Genomic DNA, 18,382 nt, shown 5'->3' on the forward strand with positions numbered 1-18,382 from the left:
ATATATTTTTATTTAAAAAAATGTTGCCTACAAAACTCCTAAAGTTTTTGGTCTACAGACATGAAACTTCATATATAAGGTATTTGAACTCATGCGAAAAATTATATTTGTGTTTTAGCATGGGAAAATCTGTACAAAAGTGTGAAAATTAAAAAAAAAAAAAGAAAAAAAGGAAACTTGCCAGGTAAAGGTCGAATGCCGGCATTACGAATATGCATGCATAACGTAGTAGCTATTGGTTCATGTTTTAACTTTTAGCCTTGCAGCAAGCATGTTTTCATAGTTCATGCATTAACGACAAAGAAAAAAAAATAAATCGTAAGCTAAACGTTTTGGTTTTGGTTCTCGGTGGTGGCGCACGAGTCATTTTTTTTTTTTTTAATAACTTTTTAAATCGTTACTATGTATTGGGTCCAATATAATATAATAAAAACGGAATATGCATTAACGAAAATATCATATATATAAGCGTATTTTACGACCGGGCAATGCCAGGTGCCCTGATAGTTAAACATATTATGCCAAGAAATAAGAGAACTCAATTGTGAACTGTCATGCACTCTCAAACACACTCAAAAATATGTGTAGACTGACAAAAACATGACAGATTATATAAGAATATATTGTTAGATAAAAAAAAAAATGAGGAAATACGTTAACTGGAGGCGAAGTATAAACAGGTGCATATATATATATATATATATATATATATATATATATATATATATATATATATATATATATATATTCGTGTATTTCGATGCAATATATAAAATCTATTTCAGTATACAATTACGTTTACTTGTGTTTTTTATCTTCACTCCAAGTTACATTTATTCTTGAATGTGTGTGAAATAAAATATCCGTATCGGTTTTATGAGATTTATATCGCATTTGTCCACTATATGGGACTTAAAAGTTTAAAGCACCTTTAAAAAAAGATTTTGTTTATATATATATATATATATATATATATATATATATATATATATATATATATATAACATATTTAAAAGATTCACAACGAGAATAGGAAAATGATACTTTAAAAACCAATGAAATAATATTTATTGGGATATGCGGCGCCTGTTATAACTTTAATACGGATCTATCGCTGAATACCTATCTATATACAGTAGAACCTCAGGATACGGCATTAATCCGCTCTGGGATTGCGGTCGTCAGGTGAAGTTGCCGTATGGCGGGGCCTAAGCAAAATTTTATACAGTACATATTAAAAATTAGTAACAAAATGCTGTACAGTATATAATAGACATGTATATAATCAAATAACATTATAAATAATACTGTAACCAGGGGCCGGAAACACATCATATTCCACCTCGTACCTGGAAAACCGTATCCCGGGATTCTACTTTAGTTAAAGAAATTGAACTCGTAACAGTTACGTTTTCATCAATTTTTACAGGAAGTTAACTTAATTCGTGATTGTCTGAGAATGCAAGATCTAAGAGTTGAAACGTTGGATTCTCAGGACAGGTGATACTGACCATGGCCATTTCACTTATCATTCAAACACTACCGTGTTTGAATATATGGTTAAGTCGCAGTTTTAGTCATTTAGCCCACTCATTTTAAGACCAAATTTCAAACAATTATTACAGTTTATTACAATTATTACACCTACACTCATTTTATTTTCGTTCAGTAAAACAAAGGTTGTGATGAATTTACTGGTGTTCAAAATTGTAAAAAACGTTAGGAGGTGAGCGACGTTTTTTTTTATGACTGGTTTCCATAGCAACCGTGTCTTCAATGACTACTGTTGCTACCAATTCGCCGCTCTCGCGAAAAGAGAAGTAACAAGTGAAACAGAAAGAATGAAAGGTAGATAATTGGGGGGGGGGTATTGAAAGCAGACAAGTGCCGTACATTGTTATTACATATGTGTATGTTATATTTATGGGGGAAAAAATAAGACTGAAATTAAACAAAGAACAAGTGAATTTACTGGAAGCCTGGAAAATCATGGATTACAATAGAAAAATGCGAGTATGAAAAGTAAAAGACTTATTCAAACTGGAAAAGAAAAGGACAAGATATTCTAGTAAAAAATATAATAAAATTATAACTTAAAATATTGCAGCATTAAGAATTATTTTTAAAATCAATTTATAACATTATATAATCAATTCTTATTTATGCAATATTTCAAGTTATAAATTTATTATATTTTTTACTAGAATATCTTTCCTTTTCTTTTCCAGTTTTAACAATTAGTCCTTTACTTTTCCATGTTTAAGCTTAACCATACTACGTTTCATGCTCGCATTTTTCTATTGTAATTCATGTTCCTTTGAGAAAAAATATTTTTGAAGTGATTAAATTGACTTTGGATTATTTTTTTATGATGGCTTTTTGTATCTGAAGTTTCAATCATCATCATCGTATTCGGCTTAACCTATGCTTTACATATTGGCAGCTGCATCTGAATATTGTTGAGTATCAGGCCCACCCGGTATTGCTCAGGAATGAATTTGGTTTTCTGTGAGCTCCTATTCCCAGTCTTCAACTCCATAATAGTATGTTTATTCTAAGTTTTTAATTTCTATAATTTGTAAACTTCAAAATAAAAACCAGGATATTGTAGGAAACCTGCCACAATACTTTTTCAGTAAATATGTGCATGTTGTTGAACTATGAAATCTTTATATCAAATTTAAAAATTTATACTTAATTTCAAACTGAATCCTCTATATAATCCACTGTCATAGATTGTGATCGATTCATCAGCGATGATCGGATAGAATTCTTAAGTATTTTTACAAATTTTTTCTTAGTAAGAAAGTTGAAGGTTCAATTGTCATTATAGCTGATACTAATAAATAACATAAGTTCGATCTTGACTGACGGTGTGAGAGCAAGCCACCCCCACGGATTTCAGTTCAAAATTCTGTATAGATTCTCATAATTGACAAGATATACCTGAAGAAGGTCAGAGGCTACATTGGTTGAAACGTTGTGAGAATAACATCTAAAATGAGAACAGTAATCCAAATAATCCAAATAATATGAATTAGCGGGACTTGTGGAAATTCCACAAGGGATTCATTCATATGATGTTGACATTCTGTAGATGTTCAGCGTAAATGGAGACACTCATATTATTGTAGTTTTTTTTTTGTTAAAAATGCACAAGTATTTATCTAAGCTAGCACGAACGTCCGGCAAAGCCCGGTCATAAAGTACGCTTAAATATGATATTTTAATTTTTGCAGATTTCGTATATATTATTATAGAGTTAATGTTCTATCGATTTGTATATATTATAAAGTTGCGATTTCAAAAATAAAAAAATATATTCATATGACTTGGGTGCATTAGCTTGAATCGAAAGCGAAATAAAATGAAAAAAAAAATGTGTGTGTGTATATATATATATATATATATATATATATATATATATATATATAAGATTATTGAATTTTTTTTTATTAGCGATTAATTTCTTTCTTTTTTTTTTCTTCACTCCCTGAGCATTTATATTATAAGAAAGGAGTTATTTGCCCTTTGTTTACATTTTTCTTCGCCCACATTTTTAAGAAGTATTTACTTATTTTTTATTTTATTTTAATTAATAATTACTACGTGTATAAAAGTTTGCATGTTTCGAAGTTTACTCTTCATCAGTATAGCTAGACTTTTATTGATAAGGATCGATCCTACAACGGCTCGGTAAGTAGTCTGGTGTTTTACCGCGGGACCACCGGGTTCTTGCCAATTTCATGCACGATTTTTATCGCTTATAAATGCAAGATTGTTGAATTTTTATTTATTTAATTAATAATCAATATTTAAAATAATATATATATATATATATATATATATATATATATATATATATATATATATATATATATACTTGAGTTTCTTCAGCTATAACCGAAAACAAAACTTCTGAAGAATTTTTGATAAAATTATTTATAAAAAAAAAAAAATAGATGACTTAAGTGCCATCAGCTATAATCGAAACCAAAACTAATGGAGAATTCTTGGTAAAATTATTTATGACAAGAAATGGAAGTACATAACAATTAAACGACCCGGATGTAAGCGTGACACAGAAAATAACACACACACTATCGTATTACTATATAGATTATCAGTCATTTTCTAAACAACATTCTGAAACAGTTATATTACTTTAATATTTAATGCCTACATTCCGAAGCTGCTCGGATTACTTAGTGTGACCTTAAAAGATATCCAGTGGTGAAACCTCATTGGGGGCTGTGAGGAATGTGGAGTTGCTCCTAAGTTACCATTGCTTTCAGGTCCACTCTAGAGCGGAATGGTTATACCTGTTAAGGCATCTGTTGTACCACATCATAAGATACTGTCTTTCTGACCCCAAATGTACCAAACATTAATGTTATTTTTTCTATTCCCTTTGTAAAACTCAATCATGTTTTGCAAAGTCAAAAACAAACATAATAATTTTCTTCTATAAAACAACCAAATTAAACACCATAAATAAATATATGAAGGTATAAAGAACTTGAAAAATAAAAACATTTTTCAAAATTACTGAATTCCGCATTAAATAGACCAAAAAGGGCTGATATGTCGCAAAACAAAACAACCAAATCAAATCGAAGCTACTCGGCCATTTTTATAACTGTATTCCAAATAAATTTAATCGGGGATTATTTAGACTGAATTCAAACACCCTCACGAATTTCCCCGTTTCTGTTTATTGTTTCCTTGTATTATTTTAGCATTATCGATGAGACCTTTGCTAAATTTGGACGAGAAACAGGAATGTGTTTGAAGGTGTTGAGATATAGAGTTGACATCAGAAGGATTTAGTGTAAGACGTCTCCAGCGGCTTGTGGTGATCAAACCAACGTGTTTATTTTCTCAGAGATACGATCATCAAAAAGGCAAAGAATGGTGGCCTTAGTGGCACCAACATTCCTTTAACCAGTTCTTACCGACGACTCAAACGGATCTACAAGAGATTGAGTTGACGCTACGTGTCTCTCCTCCTTAACGAAACATGTATTAACGAAAAAAAAATACTACCTAAATAGGTAATTGTGCATAAAACGGGAGCCTAACTTTCATACACGCCGATAGGCGGCGTCCGCGTCTGTCAGTTGAGGTATATAAGCGGAGAATGGACACAATACTTCCGCCACTTCCAAATGGATACAGTATATCAAAATACGCGAACTTTTTTTTTATCAATTAATTTTTTTTTTTTTTTATCACGTCTTATCAGGTAACTATGTTTATTTAAGTTAATGTTACATATTTTACCAAACTATTTACATATTTCAAACTTTTTTATCAATATTTTATTTTTTATCACATATTTTATTCAATAACTGTTTATTTGTTAATATGTTATACATTATGTCATGTGAAATATTCACATTTTTAAACTCTTAAAGTATTTTCTGTTGCACATTCACCATTTTTAAAGTGCTAAAACTGTAAAAACTAGAACATTCAATGTTTTTTTTCATGTTTCTGTAAATAAATATATTTTTAAAATATCTAAACAGTTCGACAAAATATATAACATTTACTTAAATAAACAGTTATTTTATAAGAGGCTATAAAAAATTAAAAGATTAATTGATAAAAATGTTAAAAATATCTTAATAGTTTGAGAAAATATGTAACATTAACTTAAATAAACAGCTATTTGATAAGATATGCGATAAAAAAAATGAATTGATAAAACAAGTTTACATATTTTTATATATTGTGTCCATTTTGATGTAGCGGAAGTATTGCATCCATTTTGCGCTTCCATATCTCAACTGACATATGCAGACGCCGCCTATCGGCATGTATGAAAGTAAGGCTCCCGTTTTATGCACAAGACTACCTAAATATATACTAGCAAAAATAGGGTTCCGCTGGTTGTATATTTTTGCTAGTATATATTACAAACAAACCCTCTGCCCATAAAACGGGGAAGTAATGCCTGGAATAATAGTCTCATGACAACAAACGAGACTACAGCACAAAAAATACAATCTCACCCCTCCCACTCCAAAAGACGTTAATACCTGGAAAAGGGGCATCATGTCAAACGAATAAATACAAGATGTCCACCCTGTACTATAGATATGGCCTTGTGACAACAGAACGGATATTGCATTACTTCTTTCTTAACGGTGCTTCAAAAAAATCTATATATCTATAAAAGTGAAGTGTCTGTCTGTCTGTGTATCTGTGTATCTACATTTCCCTACGCAATAACTCTGTCAATTTTAAGTCTACAGACTCGAAATTTGATATACAGGGTACTGAGATTTGGGAAAATCGACTTGATCGGTTTTCGGCCAGAAATTAGGCGATTAAGGGGTCAAAGTTCAACGATTTGACCTTTGAGAACTCTACCAAACTCCTCCGCCAATTTTGGGTCTAAACACTTGAAATTTTAGATATAGGTTCATTGGACATGGATCTAACTTAACTTAATTTGAAAGAGGGGTCAAAGTTAAAAAAAATTACCATTTTTTTTTTTGCTCACCATACATCTCCAAATACCCGGGAAACACCGAGCACCCATGCTAGTCATACATAATTCTATAACAGCATAGTAAGCTGTATTGGGCATTAAAAATAGTAATAGTATAGTTTCGGTTTCAGACAGATACTAAATCTCCCTTATTAAGAAAAGTAATAGGATAGTTTCGGATACAGATACCAAATTTCCATTAATTTTATTTATATACGAGAGGCGTGCAATAATTACTGACCCTGACCCACTTCCAGTTGTCTGATCTAGCTGAAATTTTGCATGTGCAATGATTTATATCTCTACGGGTTATGTGGTATTTAATAATTATCATAGTAAATAATTATATACAGTTAAAGCCGAAATTATTGGCACTCTTTCAATTTTTTCGTTTTTTTGTAGAAAAAACCCCACCCTTTTTCACTAATTATTTTTATTAAAGTGTTGATGAACATTTATATCAACCATCTACAGATCTCCTGAAACAATTTTAGTTTATTATAAAATATTCAAAATAAATATTATTAATGATAACAAAAAAACAGACGAATTCAAATTTATTGGCACCCTTTGCCACTTGCAAAGCCTTTGTTTTTAATAACAGCTTCTAGACGTGTTCTATATGACATTACTAAATTCCTGCACACATCAACAGGAATATTAAATCATTCTTCCTTTGCGATATCTTCTAATTTCGTCAGGTTCCTTGGTTTCTTTCTTTTCACTTTCGCCTTCACCACAGAAAGTTCAATACCTTGATCGCTCAATTGTTGGACTACTTTCTTACCAGTAGTTTTCGGATCCTTTTCCACTTCTCGAATGACTTGTAGAATTCTGGGAGAAAGTTTCTTTTTACGGCCTTGACCCGTCAAGTTTTGAATCGTATTGAAATCACCATACTTCTTGATAATGTTTCTCAATGTTGACACAGAAACTTCAAAACGCTTAGAAATGGATTTGTATCCACTACCTTTCATGTGTGCATCCACTATTTTCTGTCTAACATCGAAACTGTGTTCCTTAATGTTAGCCATCTTTGCAGTCTGGTGTTATTGATAAAGTGAAGGATTGACTAATGCAGGTTATTTATAGAAGGCTTTGGAACGTTCTAGAAGAACGTCATAATAAAAAGTATTATTTTGCATAAAATATCGTGAATTCTATGATTAAAATCATTGGTGCCAATAAATTTGAATTCTTTTTTTTGTTATCATTAATAATATTTATTTTGAATATTTTATAATAAACTAAAAGTGTTTCAGGAGATCTGTAGATGGTCGATATAAATGTTCAACACTTTAATAAAATAATTAGTGAAAAAATGTTTTTTTCTCTCCAAAAAAAACGCAAAAATTGAAAGCGTGCCAATAATTTCGGCTTTAACTGTATATAATTATTTACTATAATAATTATTAAATACCTACAGACACTAGTGTTTCATCCTTTTGGGAATCTTCAGCGCAGGGTGTCACGATTAACACCAGTCGATAGATTCGAACCCAACGACAGAAGCCATCTTTGGCTTCATTAGCAGGGACCGTATCCATTCGGCTACCGTTACTCGCGTAAAATAAAGTTTTAAAGAGGATAAGTGGAGTCATTATTAGAATTAGAAGGAAGATCAAGGGGGGGGGCAAAAACAAAGCGCTGTCACATAAATTAGACCTTTTTAAAGAGCTCTAATTAACCAAAGAAAAAAAAAAAACGCCTACATTGTGCCAATATTCCTCGTTTCTGCACTTATTTGCAGATAAGTAATTTTTTTTTTTCCGTCCCGAGTTCTGAATTAAGAACTATTTATCACGGGTGAGTCATTCATTTAATTCTCTCCATGTAGTTTAATTTTTTTTTTTTTTTATCCCTTCTCTCGCCTCCATTTTCAATTATGTGTAAATTGTTTTATTTTAATTGCCTCCGACGTCATCTCTTGAAAAGGTCGGATTTTCCCGAAATTGGTATCGTTTTGAAGCGCAGTACAAATATTAAAAAATTAGCTAAAAACATTAATTCCTTCACCCTCAACTGGGCACTTTTCTACAAGGAGGGGTCGCTTTTTTCGCCGATATTTTCGAAATCACCCCCTCTTTTCGATTGTCTAGCCTTTATTTAAACCTACGTCACTTCCGGTTTGGCGATGGGCGCAACAGCAAAGCCATCAGGTTTTTCCCCCCATTATTTTCCTCCTTTGCGGTATGGGTTTGAGCTTGCCTGCATACTAACATTTTTTTTTTCAACACACATCTCCAAACATCCGGCCAATGCCGGGCACCCAGGCTAATTTATTTTAAAAGAATTTAACATTACGTTTAATACCGGGCAACTTTTAATATAAATAAAATTCGGATCTTAGCAGCATTATTCACATCACTATTTATGGATTTTTAACTTGTTTTTTTTTTAATCAATAATTTCTTATTTTGCCATTTTGACTTTGTTGGATTTTTGTACTTTATTGCTCTATATCTACCTGCAACGTGACCCAACACGTTGTATTCAGTCTAGGTCGCAAAGGAGACCAAGAATAGAAAAGAACTTCAACTTGCTTTTTCTTCGTAACAATGACCTGTATTTCCTCATTGTTATGGTCATGACGTCACCACGTGATCTCGTACATTATTGTTCTGTGCTCCATGTCTCTCCCATGATCTAGAACGTTCTCCACGTCTCTCTCGTGATCGTTCTTGTTCTCCTTTGTATAGTCTGTTTTCCTTACTGGTGACGTGATTTCGTATGCAATAACATATAGCCGTCCACGCTATGTTATATCTCTGCTTTTTACAAATCACTTCTACAAACATAGTTTTTTTTTTTGTCCAACTAGCATTCAAGCTTTCCTTTAAAATTTTTCTTTTTCTTTTACGGATAGTAAAAATTCATTTACTACCAATTTTTAAAGTTTTAAAATTTATGTAAACTAGTAATTTTTTATTGACCCCCCCCTCACACAAAAGGAGGGTGGACCTGTAAATTCACCCTCGTCCGTTCATCCGTTTGTACTTGTCGCAATAACTACGCCTTCGAATTTTTGAAAATTTTGCACAAACATTAAACATGATATGAGTAAAAAAGTAACAAAGTGGATTTTCCAAGAAAACTCTGGTTACTCCCTAGGGGTTCCTTTCGTGTTAAAATGGCTAAAATTGACACTTTTGTGCTTATTAAAAAAAATTGATGCCTTAGATTTTTATAAAACTTTCTGAAAAGTTGTAACTAACTGATTTCTATATAATTTTGTTTGTCTATATTTCACAATAACTCTTGGGTGTACCCCAGGGGCTATTTTAGGGCTAATAAAAATACTCTATTTTTGGGAGTATTTTACTATATTTGTCTAAAATTTTCTGTGTATGTCTATTTAGCAGTTTGGCGTGGTGCTGAACTCAAATTTAAATATGATAAGGCCTTGTGGATTTTTGGAGCTCAATGGGTAGGGGGCAAATATATCCTTTGAGATTAGACTTCATTATCTCTGTATTCATTTTATTTTGGACTATTATCCGGCAAACTCTTCCTCTGACTATCATAGTTGGCCAACTCATCCTCTGATCTGTTCTGGGTAGGATTGAAACCGCTATATTCAGACAATGCTCACCTGGAACTGTGGCACATTAGATAGAGACGTTGAATCTCTATGGTTCCAGGTGAGCATTGTCTGAAGATAAGTTTTAATCCTACCCAAAACAGGTCAGAAGCTTAGGCTGGCCAAAACATAGTCAAACAACAACTATGGAAGGCAGTAATTACTACGGATATAATTACAAGACTCAGCATTTTTATCCCGTCACAGTTAACCACCTGAAGGAGGCCAGAGGGTGAGTTGGCTGAAACGTGGGGAATATTAATACCGTAATACTTTTAAGATACGTGCGTCACAGTTCCCAGATTATAAATTATTTGATCGGGAGATCATATTTATTAAAAAAGGAGGATAGATACATGCTACAAACATTAAATTACTGCATAGACATGCTAATTGTATGTTTGTAGTATGTTATCACCTTCTATCCTTCTTTTTAATAAATAGGATCTCCCGATCACCAAAGACCCAATGCAAAAAAAATAAAATGTCACTTTTGGGTCGTACATTAAACTAAAATATCCCTTTTAGTTTTATGACTAGGATCCAAGGGTAGTATCTGTTCTTTCTGAAGATGTGATAATGATATTGTGGGGTTTTCCGTTTGTGCCGGGGCGTCCATACAATGGAAATGTGTCACAGACTCCCATAAAGATATTGGGAGATAAGCTGTAATAACCAGATACATTCTGGCGCTGCATGAACCAGATTACTTTAAAAAATACATTTACAGTTTTAACAAAATAGTTACAATAATATCGTGGGGTCTCCGTTCACGTTGAACATCCACAAAATGCCTAGTAGCAATATATTACATATGAAAAATGACGCTGTGGAATTTCCACAGGTGCCTGAGTTTATTTTAATCTTCGTATGAGGGTCATAAAGTCTACGCAAAACTGTTTTCTTCGGTATGTATGTGTGTGTGTGGGGGGGGGGGTATTTTATGCGTATTAGGATATTTACACAGACACTATATAGTGTTGTTTTCAACATATGCTCCTTAAGTATGAAATCGGTAAATATGCGCACACACGTTCTCTCTTATATTTTCTAGAGATGAAACGATATCTAATTATTTAGGGTTCATTTGAAAATGACACCATGCATACATTAGCAAATTATTAAATTATGTCGTCTTGTCTACACATAAAATATCCTCAAAAGAAAAAGGAGTTCACACAACGACTGAACCTGCTTTCTTATGCTTCTGGTGATCGGTAATCCGTGAAGCTGGAGAGAAATGTAAAAACCAGTACATTTTATTATCGTTCATTATATACTAGACTAGCATTTGCGCGCGGCGTTGCCCGGGTATTTGGAGGTGTATGTTGAGCAAAAAATAAAAAGCGGTCAATTTTTTTTAACTTTGACTCCTATTATGACCCCTTAACATTTATTGTTTGGGGCTCAGATCAAGTTATTAAGTTAGATCCATGTCCAATTAACCTATATCTAAAATTTCAAGTGTTTAGACCCAAAATTGGCGGAGGAGTTTGGTAGAGTTCTCAAAGGTTAAATCGTTTAACTTTGACCCCTTAATCGCCTAATTTCTGACCGAAAACCGATCAAGTCGATTTTCCCAAATCTCAGTACACTGTATATCAAATTTCGAGTCTGTAGACTTAAAATTGACAGTTATTGCGTAGGGAAATGTACACACACAGATAGACACTTTCACATTTATAGATAGATAGATAGATTGATGAAACAAAAATATATACGTATACCTAAATATATATGGAAACAATTTTGTGTTTCCTGTAAACATTTTACGCAAATATTATGCGAGGATAAATCATGTAGAATATCTGCATGAATATAATTACACATAATAGTTAACTAAAGATGATCATCCCATAAGAAAACTGAAAAACCTAATAGGGAATTAATTAAAATGAATGTTTAAAAGAATATGCAAATTAGCTAGATCTTTTGCAGATGAATTCAATTCCACAAACCATATATAACAAAATTGTATTTTCTTTTAAAATAAATAGAAAAGGGATTTGTAATATGAATATCAATACACACAAAAGGAAAACGTATTTATAGGAGTATAGATAGATATATTTCCACAACCCGTTGGGTCACAGCTGTTTCTTTTTGCCCCCCCCCCCCCGGACAAAAGAAGGGTGAACCTGTAAATTCACCCTCGTCCGTTCGCCTGTCCGCACTTTTCTCAATAACTACACCTTGGAATTTTTAAAATTTTGCACAAACATTAAACATGATATGAGTAAAAAGTAACAGAACAGATTTTCCAAGAAAACTGCGGTTGCCCCCTAGAGCTGCCTTTCGCGTTAAAATGGCTAAAATTGAGACTTGTGTGCTTATTAAAAAAAATTATGCCTTGGATTTTCTTTCATAAAACTTTCTGAAAAATTGTAACTAACTGATTTCTTTATAATTTTGTTTGTCATACTTCGATAACTCTTGGTTGTGCCCCAGAGGCTCTTTTAGGGCTAATAAAAACACTCCGTATTAGGGACTATTTTACCATATTTGTCCAAAATTTTCTGTGTATGTCTATTTAGCAGTTTTGCATGGTGCTGAACTCAAATTTAAATATGTTAAGGCCTTGGGGACTTTTAGGGCTAAATGGTGGGAGTGGAGGGGCAATAATGTTTTTGCATTGTTCAGAACTGAAATTTATGAACTTGCATTGTTAGAACTGAAATTTATGAACTTGCATTGTTAGAACTGAAATTTATGAACTTGCATTGTTAGAACTGAAATTTATGAACTTGCATTGTTAGAACTGAAATTTATGAACTTGCATTGTTAGAACTGAAATTTATGAACTTGCATTGTTAGAACTGAAATTTATGTATGTTAAGGCCTAAAACTGCACCATTTGTTCATTTTCACCAGCAATTGACACCCCTTGGGGATTTTGGGGGCTTAATTGGGGTGGCAATGCTGAACTTAGTAATTTTTTTATGCCTCGTTCACTGTGCATTCACGGGGGACCATGCATGCTTCAGTTGTTTGTTTGTTTTTTAAATTTTCCTTTGATTTCATTTGAAAATGAATGAACTGTGTTATGTCTATTAAAACATTCTTCTTGCATAATTTAGTCTCTTCGCTTCTATAATATGCTTATGGATAATATAGCAGTAAAGAGTTGCTATTTAGCCATCTAATTTACATGCGTATTCTGTGATGTGACCAGATACTATAAATTAGATGGCAATGCTGAAAAAAAGTGTCGCTCGTTCTCTCACTGCTCACAGTTATTAAAAAAGAAAAATTAGAGATTGGTTAAATTAACCTAGCAAGAATTGTCCAAAATATACATTAATAGCGAAGTAGTAGATGCATATAATTTGGATTATTGGAGCTTATTTAGATGAGGATTGATACTTTAGATTATCTGGACCACTGTTTTTATCTTGGATATTATTTCTCACAATATTTTGATCAACGTAACCTCAGACCGCATTCAGGTTTATGTTGTTAAACTCGGGTATCTTTCTATCAAACTCAGGAATCTGCATGGAATTTCAAACAGAACGTATTATTTAATCCATGATAGTGGCATGCACTCGACTCGTTACCCATGTCCTAAGTAATTTGACAGGGCCCGTGTATAGGGCAGAGTATAAAGTGCTTGGTGAATACAGTTGTAAGTTAGACTTTTTTTGGAGACTGGAAATTCAATCCTCAGTGTATACGGCATTCAAACATATAACTGAGAATTGTTTAAAACTTCTACCCCTGTGGATTAAATAACAGTGTTCTAAATAATCCAGATGCAAATTATCAATCTTCCTCTCAAAGATTTTGATGGGAAGTAGTGAATGTCTACTTGTTCAGTTAATTACAAATTACAGCTAGTTAGAAAAATTAAAATGGAAATTAAAAAACATTATTCAATCTTAGCAACAAGACCTATTTTAGCATGTATTTTGTTTAATTAAAATACAGTAGCGTCCAAAACTAAGGGACAAAATTTTAAAACCTAACCTGTGTTAGAAATAACAACTATCCTTTGTAAATGATCCAAATTTTAGCATGTTATTATTATTATTATTATTTAGTATGTTATTATTATTATTCAGTATGTTATTATTATTATTTAGTATGTTATTATGGATGATAACGACTACCAGTTGTCAAAATTTCAGCTTTTCACAGTTGTTATTTCTCACAAATATCAGGTTTTTAAATTTTGTCCCTTAGTTTTGGACGCTACTGTATATAGAAAAAAATTTTTTAGGGGACCAAACGTTGATTAACTCAGTTTTATAATAAGAATAATTGCTGAGTGTTTAACAAAACAGCATTAAATACTAATTTTTGATTTTGACTCTGCCAAGAATTGATCCATAGTCTACCAGTCCATCAGCGAACACTGTTACCATTATGCCAAAATGGGTTTATGCATATATTTTATCATTAATTGTAAGAATAGATTTAAATCTAGAAACACAAATTGGAAGATCTCCCTTTTTTCAATTATTATTATTACTATTATAAAACAATAATTATCATTATTGAAAAAAAGGAAGATTTTCAATTTTGTGTTTGTAGATTTAAAGAGGTATCAATGATCTATTCTTACAATTAATGATAAAATACATGCATGACCCCATGTGGCATAATGGTAGCAGTATTTGCTGGTGGACTTAGGTTCAATTCTTGGCAGTCAGAATCAAAAATTGGTATTTAATGCTCTTTTTGTTAAACACGCAGCATTATAAGTAAAAAATAAAGCATAAGTGAAGTAATCTTAGGAAAGGAGTTGCACTGTCCCCTACATCTGCGTAGAAGTTAATGAAAAGCGAACCTTCGCATCGCCCTTGATTATGATCGGTTATATTAAACAAAACGGGAACAATAAAAGAAAACAAAAAACAAAACAGTAATATGGTGGCTTGAACATAAATTCCTAGCAACGTTGAGTCTTCCTGCTAGTCTATATATATATATATATATATATATATATATATAAAGCACAAATTTATAAATTACAACCTACACACTTAAAAATAATAAGGAAGGGGAAAGTTGACCTTAAGAGTGAATTCAGAGAAAGCCTCATAAAGCAATTTTTGTATCAAGTGATTAATATTCATCATCTCTCACGGGATTTTTTTCCTACCAACATAACTGAGAAAGTAGAATAATAATAATAATAATAATAATAATAATAATAATAATAATAATAATAAAGAACGTCTCTGAAGAGCTGATATTACTGGTAATCTTTAACTTTATTAAACGACTTATAACCCATGTTACAATTTGAACAAATCCAATAATAATGATTAAGAAGAGATTTTAATCTTTCCTTCATAATCCTTCATCACTTAAGGATGATGAATTAAAACAACTTAAAAATAGCTATATATATATATATATATATAGAGAGAGAGAGCAAATAGTTAATAAAACCTGTTAAAAAACACTTTGAAAAAGTTATTTTATATATATATATATATATATATATATATATATATATATATAATATAAAGCTGAACGTCTGTGTGTGTGGTCACGAATAGGCTCCTATATGGGTGACTATTTTAAAAAACTGATTGCATAATGATAGAAGATGCATTGAGGATCAGGAATGGATAAGTTTGATCTGGCAGAACGGTGGTTCATAAATATTGTGGGGTCTGCGTTCGCGCCTGGCCCCCAAAGTATGAAAAAAAAAGTGCACAAGGGCTTTTTGATATAGATGTACATAAGAATACTTTAAGTATGTTTTAACTTAAATAGGGATAGTATAATAAAATTGTGGGGTCTGCGTTCGCGCCTGTCCTTTATAGAATGGAAATATGCACAAACTTTAATAAAGACTTTTCATATCTATTTGCATAAGTATACTTTGATAATTATGTTTCAGTTTGAAGAAATATGATATAATAAAATTATAGGGGGTTCGTTCGCACCTGACCGCATAGAATGGAAATATGTCACAAAGTTTAAGAAGGTTTTTTAATGTAGATCCACAGAATATTGTGATAAGTGTTTCAGTGTGAACAGGTATGGTATAATAAATTATGGGGTTTATCTATTTTATTTTTACTTTCATCATATTTTGCTTTGGTTTTGATACCCTCAAATTCGAAGCTATCTCTTTACAACCCTTCCTTTTCATAACCTATCATACTTTCATAAATCAGAGTCCATTTTCTGTAGGCTGTTTTTGAACCCAGTCAACGACGGGTACTTTTGCGAGTGTATATATATATATATATTCGTATTCCTATCTGTCTGTTCACAATTTAATACATACAAAACGTTTCTTAGTTTAATCTTTTATTTATTTCTATATATAGTATCATTCTTACAAAATGTCCAACTAAGGTATCACCTCATTTGCATTTTACATTAAGAAAAATCGATTTTACTAAATAGCGGTATCTTAGTTTATGTTTTTAGCGAGATAATTGTTTTAAGTGTTCTATTTAAAATTGTTATTTAATAGACTTTAAACAACAATTATATTGATAATATATTTAATTTAATTTATTTGTAATTATTATTTCCAACATCGACTTTTTTCAAAACCTTTTTTTAGTTATTTGCCCCTAGACACTTCCAAATATGTTTAGAAAAAAGAACAAACTCTCACCAAATAATATAATTTGGTAATCTCAATATATTTCTAGCCGGAAATATAATTCCGTGTAGAAAGAAAAATGTTTAGTCTTTATTGTGTGTGTGTGTGTTTTTTTTAATGTTTAAACAGCAACAACAAAAAAACACTTACGAAAAAACTTAAAATTTTATTTGTTTGTTTTTATTAATCTTTAAACGGCTGTACAGAAATGGGTTTAACACCTAAAAAAAAAAAAATGATCTACTGCCCCCGCCTCTACATTCCACAATTTACACTTTTTTTTTTCTTTTTACACGTTAATCACAGCGATTACAAACTTAACTTTCTAATTAAAAAAACGGTATTTTTACGACGTGACTCAGCGTCGTTTAGCCCTTAAAAAAAAGTGAAGTTTTCTTTTTTTTGGCCTAATACGTTTAAACAGCCTTTATAAATAATATAAAAAGAAATTTTGAAAAAAAAAATTAACATTTTAGAGTGGGAGATAACTTTTCCATATAAATTTAACGTAAAATGAGCACCCACTCTTTGGCCACCAAGCGTTCAACACGACATGTCAGCTCTAGCATTTTTTCCAGTTTGGCGATTGAGGAGAGGAGGGGGGGGAACAAAACATGACAAATACAATTTGTTTTTTTTTTGTTTTTTTTTTGGTGGGAGGAGGAATTACATTTGAAAAATAAAATAACGATAGATTTAATTAATTTTTATGAGACCATTCTGTATTTTCACCTAACAATTTCATAAACAAAACAAACTCCAAAATATGACAAATTTCATTTAGTGGGGGGGGGGGAGGGGATTACAGTAGAAACATAAAATGACGAAAAATTTCTTTTAATTATTTTTGGAATTAATTTTTGGTAGATCTTCATTTTTCTTGGGGGTTAAACGACGCTGTGTCACGTGGTAAAATATTACTACAGAATCTTTGACTTCTTCGAATTCAAACTTAAAAACAAAAATGCTCCCCTCCTCAAAAAGAAAAAAGTAAATAAAAAAGCCCCGTTTATTACCGTAACTTTTGTAGGTTCACAAAATCGTGAGTTTTCTTAGGACAGTGACCATGCCAAGTTAAAGTTTTCCCTTCATTCGCATTCCAGGTTCGAGCCTGCCTACTTGACTAATTTTTTTTTTTTTTTTTTTTTTTTTTGCGATCTCACGGGCATTCGCTGCTGTTTTATTTTTAGGGTGGGGAGTTTTTTTTCCAGTGCTCAATATCTGGAGAATAGTTTCTTCTCTTTGTATCCCTTCTTCTGAAATATCTGGTGGAGAGGGCATCAGGTACTTCTTATTTTTGCGGCGATTACATTTACATGTTTTTATCCGTTCTTTTATTTTTAAAATTGTTGTAGGAGTATCCACGTTGCCCATGATGAAAATGACTAGTATAGCAGGTGTGTTCCAAACGGAACTTCATGTCAACCCAGACAACACCGGGTATCCGTGCTAGTATATATATATATATATATATATATGCAAAGTGCCTTCAATAAGTTTCTAGAGTTTTTCATATGGGCACTTTTATTGATAATACATGCATGAAACTCTAGTCTTCTCCCAAGTAATCTCCTCCGGCTGCCATGCACTTGTTGTACCGTCCCAACAACATTTGAAAAGCCCCATGGAAGTCTTCTGTGTGGGCATGTAAATGACCCTTGTCACAGCATTTTTCATCTCCTTAATTATCTCATGACGACAGCTTCTAACGTTTTGCTTGAGCTTAGGG

This window comes from Euprymna scolopes, chromosome 3 (genome assembly GCF_053919585.1).
Source record: "Euprymna scolopes isolate OS-2025 chromosome 3, ASM5391958v1, whole genome shotgun sequence".
Taxonomy (NCBI): domain Eukaryota; kingdom Metazoa; phylum Mollusca; class Cephalopoda; order Sepiida; family Sepiolidae; genus Euprymna; species Euprymna scolopes.